This window comes from Lepidochelys kempii, chromosome 2 (assembly GCF_965140285.1).
Source record: "Lepidochelys kempii isolate rLepKem1 chromosome 2, rLepKem1.hap1, whole genome shotgun sequence".
Taxonomy (NCBI): Eukaryota; Metazoa; Chordata; order Testudines; family Cheloniidae; genus Lepidochelys; species Lepidochelys kempii.
In genome coordinates, this window is record NC_136381.1 from 123,835,487 (window position 1) to 123,855,643 (window position 20,157).

At 44.4% G+C, this 20,157-nt stretch overlaps 1 long non-coding RNA gene across 1 annotated transcript; it reads right to left on the reverse strand.

Annotated features, from left to right (window-relative positions):
* Positions 1 to 3,042: 3,042 nt before the first annotated feature.
* LOC140905966 (uncharacterized) lies at positions 3,043 to 19,957 on the reverse strand. The gene is made up of 5 exons (XR_012157006.2): positions 19,872 to 19,957; positions 19,696 to 19,786; positions 19,564 to 19,605; positions 5,091 to 5,718; positions 3,043 to 3,400 (listed from the first exon to the last, which is right to left on the reverse strand). It is a non-coding gene; the product is annotated as an uncharacterized LOC140905966 (long non-coding RNA).
* Between the last annotated feature and the right edge of the window lie 200 nt (positions 19,958 to 20,157).

The window sequence follows — 20,157 nt, forward strand, 5'->3', positions numbered from 1 at the left end:
TTTGCAATTCAATTACTCTCCAAATTCATTTGAGCATTAGGACTAAATCCTTCACAAAATAGCAAGACAAAGATAGGCCAGAGCTTCACTGTTGCCACCAACTGACCTGAATAATAAGTCAGACGCATTCGGAAACATTATGAAACACGTATATGGGTACAAAAAGGAGAAGTCTGCTGGTCACAGAGCCCAATTTTAGACCAATCATGGTGTCCCTCGGCCCGGTTCTCTAACGTGATCATACCAGACCTCTTTGTGCTGCTCAGGTAGATTCTAAAATGGTTCAAAGTACATATTTTCCTTTATAGAAATTGTGCTATTTGTCCCCCTAGCATCATGTTCATTACCCACTATAAGCAATATCCTGTTTTAGGTGGCTACTGACAGCAGTTTTGTTTAGCCCTTAAAAGATGACCCATACAAGATGTGATGATTTGGGAAATCCATTTGTATGATGAATTGTGGTTGATAGATTACATTTTTGCTCTGAAAACTGTGGTATCACTAAAGCCCTAGGTAAACATGGAATCGGTGGGCGCTGTGCCACATATTCCCAAGAGCATGGACAATGGAAGTTATTCAACCTTAACAATTGCATTATGACCACACAATAATTCACAAATGGGTTTGGAACAATGAAAAGTTACAAAAGGCTGAATGAAGAACCCAGTTCTTGGGCTGTGGGTATATAAACCAGGAAAACCCACAGAGAAATGCAAAAGGAGTCTGGACAGGAGAGGGGTAGGGGTGGGACCAGCCAAGATCCCACAAATCCAACTGGGAGATTAGGCTCCATGTTTTAGAATCCAATCCATACACTATAACAGAAGGATAATGGATGGCCCCAGATAACCCTGATCCTAGCCCAAAAAAATGCTCTGGAGTGGTGAGAAAACTGAGGTGGGACAGGCTTGTAAAGTTTTTTATTTTTGTACAGATCGGTATAATTCTCGTGCTATTAAAGCAGTAGCAATACTGTGTTTTAGTCCTGTGCAACGTCTGTATGTGCCACAACTTATCATGTGCCCCTGAAAGAGTTAAACTAACCCAGAAGGCTCTCACATTCACTGTGCTTCTGAGAGAGTGTGTTTGAACTACAGAGGACACTGAGGAGTTAGCAGTGGTTCTAGGATCCTGGGGAGTGGGCTATGTGGTCTAAATTCTCAGAAGAGGACGTTTGAAACAGCACGTGCACCCCAAGAGTTTGCATAGGGACCCCAAGATAAGGACAGTGCCTGCACTCTGTTCAGACTCTGGAGAGACTTAAAATACATTGATGCAACAACTGACTGGACCCTCTCACAGGAGTCTGGTGAGTGGCCAACAGGGGGCACTTGACTGGATCTGCACTACTAGGCAATTCATTTCCCCCCAATTCCATGCGTGATGTCTTAAAACAGGTTTCACTGAACTTTAAATGGGTAAGTAACACCACAATTACCCAAGGACTCCTCCAGTTTAATTTGTTAATAGCAGTAACACTATAGCAAACATTTTTCCAAATTACACTTTCTCAGTGCTCTAGCTCATTAGAGGTGAGGGAAGTTCGCTTTTATTTTAGGTTTTCAAGTGCAACAGGCTGCTGAACAGACAACCAGCTGGCTGAGGTTTATCTACCTTGTCCTCTAACAAGATTAATAAAGCATGAGTGAGCTAACACTATAACTGAAGGAGAGCAAACGATCCATTTCATAGCCAGTAATTAAACAAACCCCAACTGTGGGAGATTTTGATAAGAGCAGTACATACTACACTTATAAATGAGTAACAGATGTTGGCCCTATGATGACTTTCACCTAGATTAAGTGTTATGAAATAATTAAAACCTAGAGAATGGTGAAAATATCTAAAAGCATGGTCAAGGGTGCATTTCATTTCAGCTTTATATAAACTGATACTCCTGCCCATCACCCACTTACTTGTTCTTATTTCCACAAAATATGTAGTTCACATTTATATATTTTGCATCCAGAGTTTATCATTAAGAGCTTCTTAAGAGAACAGCTTATTAAAAGGTATGTGTAAGACTGCTGGAGTCTGCATCAAATAAAAGCACCTACAGGAAAAAGCCAGATATATTGACCCACAGATATTACTGCAATAAACTAAATGACAGATGTTCCAACACAGGGAATAGAATACACAAACTTTTGACTCTGAACGAGAGACCTCTAGAGGAAAAATTAGCACTGGTGCTTTATCTTTTTTGTACATCATTACTAAGGGCTAGTCTATACAGACATTAATCCTGAATAGCTCCAGGTTGGGATGCTCTTATTTCAGAATGCCTTAATCAGAATTAGTTTAATCCGCTTTGGAGGTGAAATTCAGATGAGGTAGTCTTAGGGCATGGCTACACTTGCAAGTTACAGTACATTAAAGCAGCCCTTTAAATTCTCTGGGAATTTTGAAAATCACCTTCCTGTTTGCTCAGCCAGGCATGGAGTGCTCTCAGCACATCTTTCCAGGTGACCATGCCTCCACATGCCAGGCGATCCCCAGTATAGAGCAATGGCAAGGTGCTGGACCTCATCTATGTTTGGGGTGGTGGGAGGGGAGAAGTTGTCTAGTTCGAGCTGTGCTCCAGCCATAGGAATTAAGGTACCTTTGGGCAGATATCAAGGGCCACGCTGGAAACAGGCCATGACCGGGACACACTGCAGTGCAGGGTTAAAGTGAAGGAGCTGTGGAATGCCTTCCGCAAAGCCTGCGAGGCAAACAGCCACTCTGGTGCTGCCCCCGCAACCTTCCATTTCTACAAAGAGCTGGGACACGATACTTGGGGGCGACCCCACCTCCACTCCGAGGAGCACGATGGACACTTCAGAGCTCAGTTCAACAAGGCAGGAGGAGGAGGAGGAGGAGGAGGAAAGTGGGAGCGAGAGTGCTGAGGAGGAGGAAGACACCCCAGCATCCCTAAACGCATGCAGCCAGGAGCTGTTCTCAAGCCAGGAGGAAGGTAGCCAGTCGCAGCGGCCAGTACTTGGGAAAGGACAAAACACCAGAGGATGTGCCTGGTAAGCGGCTTTTATTTTGGGAAGGAAGTTATTTGGTGCGGGCTCTTGGGGCGAGGAGGGTTAGGGCTGCATGCATGCCTAGATGTGGAATAGGGCATTGATGTGCTCTCTCACATCACGGTAATCGGCCTCAGTGATCTCTTCAAAGGTCTCATACAGAAACGGGGCAATCCGCTTGTGCAGGTTCCTTGGGAACGCGACTGTACTCCTTGTCCCAGTCAGGCTAACCTGTCCACACCACTGTGCTGTGAGGGGTGGTGGGGGACCATTGCTGCACACAAGTAAGCTTCATATGGTCCAGGACGGAAGCCACATTGTAGTAGAAGATCGTCCCTTTCTTCCCAGGTCACCCTCAGCAGCGAGATATCTTCCAGGACGAACTCCTGTGGAAAATGTGGGAACAGTGTTCACTATAGGGGGCCCCTGCAGCTGTTGGCTCTCTCCAAGGCACAGAACCCCAGAGGACAGTACGGCAGTGAAACAATTAGTCCCCCTCGACCCTGTGCTTACTCACTGTTTTGGGGCTCCTGCGGGTTATGTGCACTCACTTTGGGATGGGCAAATTCTGCTATTGTTTAGACCGTGCTTGTCTTTAAATACAGGCAAACCATTGCTCTGTCTGGTGTGAACAATGCTGCCTCTGTTAAGTGTTGCATTTTGCCTTTACGGATACAACCTTGAGATCTCAGCCGTCCATGTTATCACTGGCCGAAAGACTCCAAAGAATTAGGAATAGGCCATGTAGCAGCAAAGAAGACATGCTGCATGAAGTAATGCAGCAGTCCCTTCATGAAAAATCAAAAAATGCAGGACTGGAGGGAGAGTGAAAGGAGGTTCCGCCAGCAGAATGCGAAGCACCAGCACCAAAGCACGGAGCGGCTGATATGCATTATGGAGCGCCAAGCGGATTTGATCCAGGCGCTCGTAGCTATGCAGGCGGAGCGCTACCATGCCTGCCCCCCTGCAGCCCTTGTCCCAAAACTCTTTCCCTTGTTCCCCCATGTCACCTCCAACCCACTGTCCCCAACATCCAGGTTCTTATCGCCACCAGCTGCCTCCAACACCTGTAGCTTCACCACCCAGCCCTGCAAACTGCGACCCTTACCCACTGCACTCAACCCCCATCACCAAGCATTTTAGCCAGGCTGAAGTGCAGCACTCATTGCACAGCACTCCAGACAGGAAGGCTGAGTATGAAAACAGGACATACGCAAATCTGTGATTGAACCGTTCCCCTCCCATCCCACCCCCTTGCCCTTTCTGTTTCCCAAGCAGTTGTTTCTTTTCAATAAATTAATTTTCTTTTAAATAAATGGCTTTTTGGCTTTGAAAACATTCTTTATTATTGCATTAAATAAAAGATACCTTAACCCAGGAAAGCACCAGGCACTGCAAGTCAATGCAGCGAACAGATTCCTAATAACATTGGAACCACTGCACTTTACTCCCGTGTAGGGCACCAGACATTACTGGAGGCTTTCAGTCTCAAATTGCTCCCTCAAGGCATCCCTAATCCTTGTAGCCCCACGCTGGGCCCCTTTAATAGCCCTGCTCTCTGGATATTCAAATTCAGCCTCCAGGTGTTGGACCTCCAAGTTCCATGCCTGAGTGAATCTTTCACCCTTCCCTTCACAAGTGTTATGGAGGGTACAGCATGCGGATATAACCGCGGGGATGTTGTCATGGGCCAGGTCCAGCTTCCCATACAGAAAGTGCCAGTGGCCCTTTAAATGGCCAAAAGCACACTCCACAGTCATTCTGCACCAACTCAAACTGTTGTGGAACTGCTCCTTGCTGCTGTCAAGGCTCCCTGTTTAGGGTTTAACGAGCCACTGCATTAAAGGGTGAGCGGAGTCTCCAAGGATCACAATGGGCATTTCAACTTCCCCTCTGGTGATCTTCTGGTCTGGAAAAAAAAGTCCTGGCTTGCAGCTTCCTGACAGGTCAGTGTTCCAAAAGATGCATGCATCATGCACCTTTCCGGGCCAGCCTGTGTTAATGTCAATGAAATGCCCAGAGTGATCCACAAGCTCCTGGAGAACCATAGAGAAATACCCCTTCTGATTAACTTACTTGGAGGCTAGGTGGGCTGGTACCAGAATTGGAATATGCGTCCCATCTATCGCCCCTCTGCAGTTAGGGAAACCCATTTGTGCAAAGCCAGCCACAATGTCATGCATGTTACCCAGAGTCATGGTTCTTCGGAGCAGGATGTGATTAATGGCCCTGCAAACTTGCATCAACATGATTCCAACCGTCGACTTTCCCACTCCAAACTGGTTAGCGACTGATCGGTAGCTGTCTGGAGTTGCCAGCTTCCAGATTGCAATAGCCACCCACTCCTCCACCGTCAGGGCAGCTTTCAATCTCGTGTCCTTGTGCCGCAGGGTGGGGGCGAGCTCATCACACAGTCCCATGAAAGTGGTTTTTCTCATCCAAAAGTTCTGCAGCCACTGCTTGTCATCCCAGTCTTGCATGACGATGTGATCCCACCACTCAGTGCTTGTTTCCCAAAAGTGGCATTCCACAGTGGACAGCATGTCTGTGAATCCCACAAGCAATCTCGTATCATATGCGTTACGCAAGTCGACATCATCGGACTCCTCACTGTCAGTTTGTAGCTTAAGGAGTAACTCAACTGCCAAACTTGACATGCTGGTGAGACCCATCAGCATATTCCTCAGCACTTCGGGATCCATTCCTGCAGACCAATAGGGAAGACATAGCGCACAGTACAAAAAACGTTGAAAGATGGCAGCAAATGTGGACGGAAGCCCAGGGATTGCTGGGATGTGAAGCGATGCATCACGGGGCATTGAGACAGAACCCAGAATGCCCCCGCACCCCCTTCCCACAATCCACAGCGCGAGAACGGGAAGAGGTGCTCTGTGGGATAGCTGCCCCCAATGCGCCACTGCAATTGCTGCAAATATGACCACACCAGCGCGCTTGCAACTGACAGTGTGGACAGACTGCAGCACTTTGCCTACTGCACTCTCCGAGGGCTGGTTTAACTCACAGCGCTCTACATCTGCAAGTGTAGCCATGCCCTTATTCTGAAATAAGAGCTTCCACACGTCACTAGTCACAAATAGTTATTATGCCTAAAATTCACACCCTACCTTAAAGTTAATTTAGACAAGTCCTAAAAGGTGACTAAAGTGGCAGAGTCACATGCTCAAGGCAGGATTGACCTTACCATGAGGCGAACTGAAGCAGCCGCCTCAGGTGCAGCACTGTGGGGATAAAGGGGGGGCACTACTAGGACCCAGAGTGTAGAAAATTGGGTCTGCTGCTGGTGCATATGTATTCTCTCTGCTCCAGATGCACAGAGATGGTGGAGTGCTGTGCTGGAGGAAGGAGGGCACAAGAGACATAACAGGCAGGCAGGAGAAAAGATGAGAGGGAATAACAAAAAGCAGCAGGAGCCGCAGGGAGAGAGAAGAGGAGGAGCCTCTTGGGTACCTCTCTAGCACTCCCAGAAGCCTGCACTGATTAACACCAGCTTCTCAGGCAGCTTTCTGTTTCCTGCTGCTTCCCTGAACCCACTTGAGGAGAACAGGCAGTCAACTGAAGTAGTAAGAACCAGTTAGGCCCTTAAGATGCTGATATCTTCCCTCACTCAGGGCCCGCTACCAGCCTGCATATTTGTCCCCTTCAATTGAGTATTGAGCTGGCACAGAAGAGTAGTCATGAGTGAAAGAAGAACACACCCCTCTGGGGCAGCATTCAGAAAAGGAAAGAAAGAAAAGGAAACTTTTCTATCTAAGCAGGAAGGAGCTCTCCTGAGATACATAGGCACAAATGTTCACGGGAAGCCTTCTGGCCCCAGTGAGGACGTGGGTGCTGAGGAGATGCCTGATCTTCCAGTTAGTCAGAGTGCAGGTGACCTGGCAGCTACTGCAGCATCCATCTGAAATGGAGGTAACCATGCACATTCCTGAAGAAAAGTGTAGATCAGGGAAGAGAGTGTGGTGGAGGCGCAAGAAACAGCTGCTGCTGAGTTTAGTTCCTTAAGTTTAGATGATCCAGGACTGTGGACCTATTTGAGCAGTAGCCTGAGGGACTTCCTTGTACTGCATGGGCCACAGCAAGTGAAAAACTTCATGTTCCCCAAAGACAGTGAAAATCAAAGTTTCCATCCAACACATGGCTGGTGTGAAATCCAACAGTGACAAAGTAGAGGCGCCATGGCTTATGTACTCAAAAACCCAGATCGCTGCACGCTGTTTTTGTTGCAAAAAACTCTTCCAGTCTAATGGTCCAGCCACACTGGGTTCTACAGGAACAAAGGACTAGAAAAATCTGACTAGAAATTTGGCCTGCCACGAGAAGGCGTCAAGTCACCAGAGAGCATCCCATAGGTGGAAAGAGCTTGAGATAAGACAAAGGTTAAAGGCCACAATAGATGATCAGCATCAAAAGAAAATTGCTTCAGAGTCTCTTTACTGACAAAATGTTCTGAAAAGGCTCACTGCCATTGTGAGAATGCTTGCCACCCAAAACCGAACACTACATGGCACTTCAGATCAGTTGTATGTGCCAAACAATGGAAACTTCCTTAAAACTGTGGAGCTGATGGCAGAGTTTGATGCTGTACTCCAGGAGCATCTAAGCGTCGTCACCACCCAAGAAATGTACATACACCACTACCTTGGAAAAACAACTCAATATGACATCATACTGGCAACAAAAGTCGAACAGAAGATAGTGGCAGATCTGAAGTCAGCAAGATATTACTATGTTATTCTGGACTGCACATCTGACATCAGCCATACGGAACAAATGACTTTAATGGTGCCTTTTGTAACAACAACAGAACCTAGTGAAAATGTCCCTGCAGTGGTGACTGTCAGAGAGCATTTTCTAGAATTTATTGACATTGTCATACCAGCTCCTGTAGTATCATCAAATGTGCTTCTTAAAAAGTTGGAAGATACGGGAATTGCGATAGCTGACATGAGAGCTCAGGACTATGATAATGATGCCAGCATGAGAGGAAAGAACAAAGGAGTACAGACACTGATCCGAGAGTTAAACCCTCAAGCTTTTTTTGTCCAATGCAGTTCTCATTCATTGAACTTGGTGGTCAGTGATGCAGTATCAGCTTCTAGTGAGGCTGCTGAATTTTTTAATGTAATTCAAAGCATCTATGTATTTTTCTCTGCATCAACTCATCAATGGCAAATTTTGAAGCAACATCTGGGAACATCCTCTCTGACACTGAAACCACTGAGTGCCACATGATGGGAAAGTCGAATGGAGGCGATCAAGCCTATCAAACACCAAATTGGGAAGATAGATGATGCCATAGTTGCCATTATGGAGGATAATGCTATGACAGGAACTGTTGGTGGGAGAACAGTGGCAGAGGGAAATGGAATCACCAGAAACATACATAACTTCAAATTTCTGTGTTGTTTACTGTTGTGCCATGACATACTGTTTGAAATAAATGTTGTAAGCAAGAGACTCCAAGGTGTTGACCTTTATATATCTGGAGCAATGGAACAACTGGACAAAACAGAGTCATACGTACAGTTCTACCAGTCAGATGAGGGATTTCAAAACGTTCTGAAGAGTGCACAGAAGTTGGCAGAGGAACTTCACACTGAAGCTAATTTCCCACCCATTCAAGAATACAAGAGTCACCAAAAAAGACGACATTTTGATTATGGGGCACGAGATAATCCCATCAGAGACCCCAAACAACAATTCAAAGTTGAATTCTTTAACCAGGTGTTAGAATGTGCAATACAGTCAGTTGAAGAACATTTCATGCAACTCAAGGAACACAGCAGTATATTTGGGATGTTGTATGATATTCCAAAAAGTCCTCACTATACCTGAAGATGACCTACACCTGCAATGCAGGGCACTAGAGACAGTGTTCACACATGATGACATGCGCGATATTGATGCAAGTGATTTAGGTGATGAACTGAAAGCCCTTTCAAGACACATTTGAGCAGGATCAACTCCAAAGGCTGTTCTGGAATATATGTGCACAGATATGATGACCATCCTCTTTCCAAATGCTTTTGTTGCTCTGTGCATATTTCTAACACTTCCTGTAACAGTTGCCAATGGAGAATGTAGCTTCTCCAAGCTGAAGTTAATAAAAACACATCTACACTCCACAATGACACAGGAGAGGCTGGTCGGCCTTGCAACCATCTCAATAGAGTATGAGCTGGCCCAGACTGTGGACCTTCAGGAAGCTGTTCAAATCTTTGCAATCAAGAAGGCACGGAAAGCACCACTTTGGTTATTCAAACAGATAAAAATGCTAGTGTTTACTATGCAGACAAGAAGTTAAATTTCAAATGCCTGAACAGCAAATGTAAGTGTTACTTAAAATTTTTGAACAAGGCATTTGAAGTTGTTAGTTCTCCTTTATTGGGGTAGGTAGCAGAGCAGTACCATGAGAGGAGTAGAACAGAGAGAAGGCGGAATTGAGACCTTTCAAAGTTTTGGCCCAAGTGAGGGGGCTTCATTTGAGCTCCCCGCCAAAATGTTGTGGGCCTGCCCTGGCTCAAGGAGTCAATGTCAGAGAGTCTAAGGCCAGAAGAGATCACTGTGATTATCCAGTTTGACCTCCTGCATAACACAGGCCATAGAATATCCCTGATTTAATTCCTGTTTGAACTAAAACATCTTTTAGAAGAACATCCTCTCTTATTTTAAAAATTGCCAGTGATGGAGAAGCCAGCACAACTCTTGGTAAATTGTTCTGGTGGTTAGTTACCATCACTGTTAAAATGTTCTGGGACATTTCACTCCATGTTCTTCATAGAAAAATGGTTAGGATATTAATGTGGTATAACTAAGATATACTTTACACAAGATGGGTCTTGTAAGATATCACTGGAAGGGTTATATAGTTTACTCAATGTATTTATCCAATTTGTATGCATGTATTATTTTTGTATCTGAAGCTGGGAATATGGACCATATCCCTGTATTTCAAATGTGCTACATTGGATGAGGCCAAACCATGTTAGTGGCTTATTGAAGAAATGCACACAAGTATAAGGATTACCCCAAGAACTGTGTACAAGAGAAACCTCTCACAGATAGCTCTACACTATGGGAACTGTTTGACCCAGGTCACAGCAAAAAAGCATTCCAGCTTATCTCCCAAAAGGGGTGTGCACATGAGTACTGGGAAAATCCCCTCATCCAGAGCGGACATCAGCCTGTGACTGCAGCTGGGTGTGGCCCTGTGTGTGCTGCTGCAAGAGGCCGGAGAGCCTAATTCAGCAAAGCAGAGAGAGAGTTGAGCAAGAGAGGCTCAGTGAAATCCAGGTACATCAGGTGGCATCCCAGAAGAGGGTTGCGGGGGGGGGGAGGGCGGGGGCAACCCATCACATGTTCCACCTTATTTCCAGTAAATTTCTTTTGCTTCAACTTCCACTTCATCTTATCTTTTCTCTGCTAGATTGAGGAGCCTAGTATGAAAGTTTTGTTCCCCATGTATGTACTTATGAACTGTGATCAAGTCACTTCTTAACCTTCTTTTTGATTAGCTAAATAGATTGAACTCCTTGAGTCTAACACGATAAAGTATATTTTCCAATCCTTTAATCACTATCAAGGTTCTTCTGCGAACCCTTTCCAAGTTTTCAGCATCCTTCTTGAACTGTGATCCCAGCATTACAGTAGGAGTCACATCAGTGTCAAATATAAAGGTAATACACCCTTCCTATTCTATATTCCCCTGTTTATAAATCAAAGCCATCCCTTTAGGATCTGATTTAATCAACAAAAAGGTAATTCAAAAACAAAAACTAGATACACACCATCATTGGCTAACCTTGGCTTCTCCTGGGGTTCCTTCCATCAGCACCAGACTATCCAAGGCTTTGCAACAGGGCTATTCCTACCTCCTAGGTATTCCAGAATGAAGTCTAATGAGCCACATCTACTCCATGTGATAATCTACCATTCCTAAGATGAACCAGAGGTGAAAGTAAGCCGGTACACCCCGGTACAGCATACCAGCAACAGCCGGGGCACCATACTGGGGCAGCCCGGCTTCCCCAGGGGGCAATTTAAAGAGCCTGGGGCTCCCTGCAGTGGCTGGAGTCCCAGGCCCTGTAAATTGCCTCCAGAGGCCCGCTGCTGGAGCCCTGGAGTAGTGGCTGTGGGGCTCCGGCGGCTATTTAAAGGGCCCTGGGCTCCCCTGCTTCTACTGTCCCAGCCCTTTAAATAGCCCCCAGAGCCCTGGAGTAGTGGGGGCTCCAGGGGCTATTTAAAGGACTGGGGCTTCAGCTGCCTCTGCTGCCCCAGTCCTTTAAATAGCCGCTGGAGCCCTGCCACTTCCCCAGGGCTCCGGAGGCTAATTAAAGGACCGGGGCAGTAGAAGCAGGGGAGCCCTGGGCGGCGGCTGCTGCTGCTACCCCGGTGGGGGAGGGGGGAGGAGAAGGATGAGAAGAAGGAGGGGGGCACTTACCTTACAGGGTGGGCTGGGGCTGCTCTGACCCCCTCAGCCCCGCCCCTTCCACCCTAGGCCCCGCCCCTTCTCGGGGCCAGCGCTAGACCCAGCGTACCGGTAAGTCGCCCGACTTACTTTCACCCATGACATGAACCAACATTTGCTAATGGGGTGAAGTATCAGGGGGTAGCCGTGTTAGTCTGGATCTGTAAAAGCGGCAAAGAGTCCTGTGACACCTTATGTCTGTTAGTCTATAGTTTAATGGGGTGGACAGTCTTGTTACTCTTTTCCCCATATCAAAGCCCTGGGCATGCTTTCTATAATCCAGTGAAGGAATCATGTCCTACACCTGAGGTGCATACACATCACCTTTCCTATCCCCCAATTTCCTATAGTTGTTATGGCAGCAGCTAAGAGTGTCCTCTTCTGGGACTCTGCTCACTAATAAAGTATACCTAGTGTAAGCATGGGACTCCCTCCATCTGCAGTTCTCAAAGAAGTTAGAGATATGGCCCATGCTACACAGCTCAGGTTCAAATCTCGATTTAAACTTTTAAATTTGTGGGATGTTGAGATCAAGAATTTTCATTGGCCCAATCTCCACTGGGAATCACGGATTAGTGATTTTTTTCCCCTGAGTTAACTGTAAAAATCAGTTATAGTTTGTCTAGATTAATAGAATCCAGTTATTTAATTGCATAAATAAAACATTTGAAGTATAATTTCCAGGGAGAAGGCAGAGACATGTCTTGGATAACAGTTTTTTGTTCTACTTCTCTGATCTTGTCTCAAAGTTGTTTCCTATCGAGCATATTTAATCTAGTGTTGCCCCTTTTTAACCTGAGAGGTTCATCAATATTCAGAACCTCACCAGGCTATTACTATTGGGAGGAGCAACCAGTGATAGAGTCAGGTATTTCTTTGGTGCAATCCTGTTTATTTACAAAGAATGTACACTAAGTCCTATTTCCCTGAACCCACTAGAAACAAACAGCAGGCAGTTTCCGTGCTCACAATTCCCCAATCTGCCTTTCTATTGAATCATCTGCTCCAAGGAGCACTATCCCTCTGCTTCCTTTCAGGGCCATTCTCTCAACTGCTAGTCATGCTGACTGCTCACTTTTTCCTCTAACGTACATAGCTTGCCAAACAATCCCTTAACCCTTATGTCTGCAATTAGCTCCAGGGAAATTAGACCACATGGCAAAGTCAAACCACTTGGCTGATTGTCTTGGGGAGTAGCTTCTATTATCTGCAGCTATCTTTCCCCATAAAGGGGCTTCGTTGATCTTCTGTTTAGCCTGAAAAGGGTTCTTACTTATTAGCACACCCATCAGTTGTAATAAGGTCTATGTTGTCTGTACACAAAACCCCACTTAATGGTAGTCATTGACAACTTCCAGCATAACACCCCATCTCAGCTCTGCCTGTGTTTCTCAGAAACGTTCAACAAGTGAACAAAAATCCATTTTGCTTCCGACTTTAATTGCCATGCAGACATACCCTTAGATGCTAGACATCTGTGGCTGGCCTGTGCCAGCTGACTTGGGTCCACAGGCTTGAGATGTGGACTGTTTAATTGAGGCATAGACCTTCTGGTTCAGACTGCAAACTGAGCTTTGGGACCCTTCCACCTCACAGACTCCTAGAGCCCAGGCCCCAGCTCAAGCCTGAAAGTCTACACTGCAATTAAACATCCCCAGATCTTGAACCTGTGAGCCCGAGTCAGCTGGCACACGCCAGCCAGGGGGCTTTAATTGCACCATGTAGACATACCCTAAAATTTCCCCAAACAGGACTCTGTGTACATTCCCTGTCTCAAAGCAGGTCTTAACCACTCCCCATCTTTCCCTTGCTGGAAAGCTGCCACAGCATAAGCGGTTACAATTTCTGCCCCTGGAGAAGGACACTGCAAACCAACTGTCCACAAATCATAGGCTTCACTAGGGCTACATTTTTAACAGGAACTTCCACAGAGTGAATTTGTAGGACACCTTTCCTGGCATTTATTAGCCACAATGAAATCCAAAATGATTAGTTCATCCACTGTCTTAGCTATCCAGACTTCCAGCTCAAATTCCAGCGATCCAGTTTTCCCACATTTCCCCCCACTCACTGGCTCCATTTGAGACCAGTTAAGCAGTTCATAAGGTTGTATCCCCTATTCCCTAGCCTTTTTGCATCTCTGGTCTAATAACTTACATTTGAGTCACCATTCCTGTGCATTTCCTGATCAGATTACATATTCAATAACCAAACTGCCCAGATCCAAACAAAAATTGGGGGTGGGAGGGGACTAATCTTTGTACCTCTCAGGTGAAGGGGCAAAAGTTTAGTGCCCCTTGTCCCTGAGTTCTAAACTGAGTAAAGGGCCTTTACTAGGCACTTGTGAAGCTCTGGCCTGGCCTGCTTAAATTTATAACCGTCATTTTTGTTTTTTCCACAGTACCAGCATTTAACTGATCCGCTTTCCTTAATTTTTTGCTTTACCACCAATTTCCCTTGTTTTCCAAACAGAATTTAACAATTTTTCTAATTATTCAAAAATGTCATGAACCAGATTAGAATCCCCTTTTCCATCCTGCATGTTAGACACAGATCTGCACTTACATGGCTCATGGCAAACAGCTTCCATCCTCCTTACTAACAACTGCTTCCTTGTCTGCTGGGCTGCTGCAAGGAATGAGTCAAGTTCTATGGCAAATTCCATAGCCTCTCAGCATATCCTTGTCCTTCTTTCACTCATCATGATGTGCCAGAGCAAGTTCAGCTGAGCATCTATAAATTGGACCATTGTTTATTTATCCTGGAAGACCTCATTGATATTTGGATACGACAGTGTCACAGGGTTCACACACCACTAGCAGCACCACCTGTTGGTTGTCCTGGGAATTAGCTCCAACAGGCTTGTGCTCTCCCTCTGGTGGTGTCTTCATAGAATCATAGAATATCAGGGTTGGAAGGGACCTCAGGAGATCATCTAGTCCAACCCCCTGCTCAAAGCAGGACCAATCCCCAATTTTCTTCCCCCACCCTGTCTCACTCTACAGCCCCCTCAATCCCAGTTCTTCGGTCTCCTCTTGCTGCACTGGGGTGAATTTCATCCCTAGTGAAACCTTCCCGAAAAGCTTTCACAAGTGACCTTCTGTGCTCTCCAAAATGGGACTTCAAGTATGTCAAAGCAGAGCTTGTTGCCTCCTGTCATATGCAAGTCTCCTGAGATCTGTGGGGTGATCATCTGAAGATCGTTTGGGGTGTGGTTACATATCCAGTTGTCTAAAGCACTCAAAGCGACTTAACTGAGGCCTTATTTAAAAGTAGAGCATTGCATAGGTTTGTAAACTGTAAAGGTTTTATTACTACTGTAATACTACTACTGTACTGTATTACTAAGTTGACTGTAAAACTAGAAGTCTTTGTGATAAGTGTGGCTTCTACCATGTTAAATATCAGTGTAAAAACAAGTGCCCCCTGTGTTATCAGATGACAGACAGCATAGATAGCCATGAGTGCTATAGGTGTAATATCTGCTCTCCAAAAAGAGTGAAAGGATGTGTTATGATTTTGAATGCATGGAAGAAACAGGGGTACATGTGCCAAATTATCTTTGTGTCTTGCATTTAGGTAAAGAAACCAGCTGGGAATTTAAAGGGGAAGAATACGTCAGCGAGTTTGTTTGAATGTTTTTAGATGAGCATTTTAAGGGATATGCTTTTATTGCTCATAATGCTGAAGGTTACATCAGTTATTTTATCCTTAGATGATTGATTAAAGAAGATAGCTGTCAGGCCTGAAATGCAAGGTGGGAAAATAATGTGTGTCATGGTAGTGGAGGCTTTAGATAAAGGGTAGAGGATCACAGATTTAGGAAGTCTAGCACTTGGACCACCCTTCTGAAACACCATTTTCAGACTACATTAAAATGCATCTCAGGCAGAAACAAGAGGCCTTGGGGTTCCCTCACTAGCATACAGATGAGTTGGGGGAGTATGTTAAACAGAATAGTACCATGAAAGAAAAGGTATGTGTTTTGCATCCAAGTAAGATAAAGGAAAACCCTGCAAAAAGATAAGTCTCAAAGCTATTTTTAAATTCCTTGTGGGGAAAATGTGGTCAGTGAACAAATCTGACTTACAGCAGTACAGTGACAGACCCCAACGAGCTCTTCAAGTATGTCTTTGTACCTTATTACGAGGTGTCCTCGTGTGAGTTTAGCACGGCCATAATGTGTTGCAAATATGCAAAAGCACGCTGCACCCATTCCAGCAACACTAATGTGTTTATAGTGTGCTTTACAACCGCTTACCCCAGGCTAAAGCTCTACTGGCTGTTAGATCATTTACAGGGGTAGGGTCTTTACGGATACTGATTCTGTGATTTTTGTGAGTAAAGAAGGGTTGTGGAACATGCCCCTTGGGGATTATTTAGGGGATGTGACCAGCAAAATACTGTCAGATGAACCCATTGCGGAGTTTGTGTCTGCAGGTGCTAAAACATATGGGTACAAACTAGCCCGGGGTAAAGGCCTGTATGAAAGTAAAAAGGGTCACAACTCAAGGATTAGCTAAAAAATTAATTTTGAAAGTTTAAAAGACCTCATCCAGGACTACAGTTTGAACCCTGCAGGAGAGAACGCAGAAGAGATTATGGTAAAGCAGCCCAGGGATCACGAGAATGAAAAAAGCAGTGGTTGGTAGAGACAAGAACTATTTAAAAACAACACAAAACCTGCAACTTTTACAACAAAAGCAATTGTTATAAAACAGTAATAGGCCGTTACCGTGCATACCTGAAAATACTGTATGGCGTTATAGCTGTTGGCAGCCACGGTATAAAGAGTTGTTACATAATTTCCATGTATTACTTTTAACAATGAACACTTCTATCCTAGTAATAAAGGGAATTTGGTAATAGATGACCTGATGGAGTCTGCTTCTGAAAGTGGTGAAATAGAGAGAGCCTTTACAAAATATGTACACCACAGGAACCTGAATATTGTATACATCATGCAAAGCAGGTTTTGTCAGGGGAAGAAAAGCCAAATGAATTTAAATACAAAAATATATGGTTATTGAAAGCCTCCGAGAAACTGCAAATCATCATACTGGAGTGTCAAATATACTCTGGTAAAACAATTCTTTTTGGAGGCTTTTGAGGACTCTACCATAAAACCCTATGGGTACCTGTTGGTGGATTTAAACTCTTCATCAGAAGCCTACAGGTTAAGGACAGACCAACCCCTGCCCCCAGCCAAAACTAACCCTATGTATACATTTTGAAAAAAGACCATGACAAGTATTAATTTTTACCAGTCCTGCACCATTTTTAAAAAGTGTATCCCCCTCACAAGCATGTCTAGCATATGCAGAGAAACCTGGCTCTTTTCAAACTCCTCAATATCAGACCACAGAAAAGGAAAGATATTCTGTGCTCTTCCTCTGATGCCCTGGTAGCAGCCATCTCAGATATAGCACTTAGCCCTTTAAAAGGAAACTTCTCAATGTAACCCTGATATCTAAGCATACTAAAAAGAAAACTAGGGGTTATAAAAATCTGAGCAATAAAAGACTGTCCCTCAAAATTAAAAAGCTGGTTGTAAGACAGGCCAGGGGCTTTATTGGTCCTATGTTAAGCTTCGCACTCCCCCTACTATCAGGGCTTTTAAATAACTGATAATGGAACATGCTGAAAAATTGTACCTCTTTCCTAGCCATCAGCTAGAACAAATGAACAGCGCCTCTAGTGGTGAAGAAAATATCAGACCCACAACAACTCACCAATTTGATTCTGAGATGAAAAGAAAAGGAGTACTTGTGGCACCTTAGAGACTAACCAATTTATTTGAGCATAAGCTTTCGTGAGCTACAGCTCACTTCATCGGACACATTCAGTGGAAAACACAGTGAGGAGATTTATATACACACGGAACATGAAAAAATGGGTGTTTATCTTGTACACTGTAAGGAGAGTGATCTCTTAAGATGAGCTATTACCGCTATTCCTACCTACATGCCTCCAGCTTTCACCCTGACCACACCACACAATCCATTGTCTACAGCCAAGCTCTACGATACAACCGCATTGTCTCTGTCTGAGGGGTTGGAGCAAAACATCTACAAGATCTCTATCAAGCATTCTTACAACTACAATACCCACCTGCTGAAGTGAAGAAACAGATTGACAGAGCCAGAAGAGTACCCAGAAGTCACCTACTACAGGACAGGCCCAACAAAGAAAATAACAGAACGCCACTAGCTGTCACCTTCAGCCCCCAACTAAAACCTCTCCATCTCCAACGCATCATCAAGGATCTACAACCTATCCTGAAGGGCAACCCATCACTCTCACATATCTTGGGAGACAGGCCAGTCCTTGCTTACAGACAGCCCCCCAACCTGAAGCAAATACTCACCAGCAACCACACACCACACAACAGAACCACTAACCCCGGAACCTATCCTTGCAACAAAGCCCGTTTCCAACTGTGTCCACATATCTATTCAGGGGACACCATCACAGGGCCTAATCACATCAGCCACACTATCAGAGGCTCATTCACCTGCACATCTACCCATGTGATATATGCCATCATGTGCCAGCAATGCCCCTCTGCCATGTACACTGGCCAAACTGGACAGTCTCTATGCAAAAAACTAAATGGACACAAATCAGATGTCAAGAATTATAACATTCATAAACCAGTCCGAGAACACTTCAATCTCTCTGGTCAGTTGATTTCTGACCTAAAAGTGGCAATTCAACAAAAAGACTTCAGAAACAGACTCCAACGAGAGACTGCCGAATTGGAATTAATTTGCAAATTGGATACAATTAACTTAGGCTTGAATAGAGACTGGGAGTGGGTGAGTCATTACACAAAGTAAAACTATTTCCCCTTGAAGAAAGAAAAGGAGTACTTGTGGCACCTTAGAGACTAACCAATTTATTTGAGCATGAGCTTTCGTGAGCTACAGGTCACTTCTTCGGATGCAAATATTTCCCCTTGTTTATTCCCCCCCCCCCCAACACACACATTCCTCAGATGTTCTTGTTAACTGCTGGAAATGGCCCATCTTGATCATCACTACAAAGGGTTTTGTCCCCCCGCCCCCCACTCTCCTGCTGGTAATAGCTCATCTTAAGTGATCACTCTCCTTACAGTGTGCATGATAAACACCCATTTTTTCATATTCTGTGTGTATATAAATCTCCTCACTGTATTTTTCACTGAATGCATCCGATGAAGTGAGCTGTAGCACACGAAAGCTTATGCTCAAATAAATTGGTTAGGCTCTAAGGTGCCACAAGTACTCCTTTTCTTTTTGAGAATACAGACTAACACAGCTGCTACTGTGAAACCTGTCATTCTGAGATGAGATGTTCAAAGATCTAGTTTATCCAACTATGACAAGGCTAAACATTGACAGGGTCCTGCAAAGATACCTGGTATTTGCCAAGCAGAGTGAAGTGGAAAAGACTAATATAAGTCTCTCCCTGAGCAAAAGCAAAATTTGATCTCCTGAAGTTGGGGCGGGGGGGAGGGGTTCATCAGACTGTCTCAGGAGGGGTTTTTTTTGTTGTTGTTTATTTTAACCCTTTAGGAAGAGGTTGTGTCACGTAAAATGTTTTATAATCTATTTTACAAACCCTCCTATACACCAACTGGTCAATTTTTGCTGACACGTTATTTCCAGTGCCTGTCAGCAGCAACATCAGGTCTGCTGACTGTTCGACCTCACTTATTGTTTTCACAACTTTGGTTACAGTTTCACTGGTCAAGTTAAGCCCTTTCATTCTGTAGCCTTCGTACATAATTATATTTTGGATCCATGCCACATTCAGTGTAGATTAAATAAGTCTAATCTGATGAAATATTTCTGTGGGTCCCCAAAACATACAATTGGGGAAGGTTTTGACTGGGTGTGTCCATCACACAGGCTTCACAGTTATCAAAAAGTGATCATTTCAAACAGTGGTAAATTGTTTTTACTACAACAGCCCTAATAACAGCAGTCATATCTTTACAGCTTTGCTGGTCAACCTCCTGATATAAACTTAAAAAAATTGCTTTATGCAAAAGCAGCATTTGCATATCATGTTTATCCTTACTGAAGGCCCGTTCTCTTTATTCTTTTCATCCTCTGAAGAGGTCTGTCAAAAGTAAAGAAAAAAGTAGGTTTTAAATTCTTTGTTGCAGTAATTTAAAAGGCAAAAAATTTACTCATGGTACCTCATTCATACCCTTGCTTGCTTCTGAATCACCACAGCCAGCACCCCCAGCAGTTGTACCGCTGGCAACCATCTATCTCTCCATATCAGCTGTCTCTGCTCCCTGTTATTAAAAAACGAAACATAGATGTGTTTAATCCCTTATAATTTTAAGCTTTTTTCTTTCAGAATGCTCTAAACTGTTTTACCTCATCATGTGCTCCTGGCTCAGATTGCTTTGCTTTGACACCAATTGCTACACACGTGGACTGGGATCCTGTATGGTCCTGGCTTGATTATCTGTCAAAAAAACATTTTAAGGACATAGTTGTAATAAATTTTTTCACATCTGTAAAAACTTTCAGCTGCTTTTACTGTAACAATATTGCCATGTGCCCATTAAACTTTGTTTACTGCCTGGCTGGAGATCAGATAAAGTGTGAAAAATCGGGACGGGGTGTGGGGGAGTAATAGGCACCAGTATAAGAAAAAGCC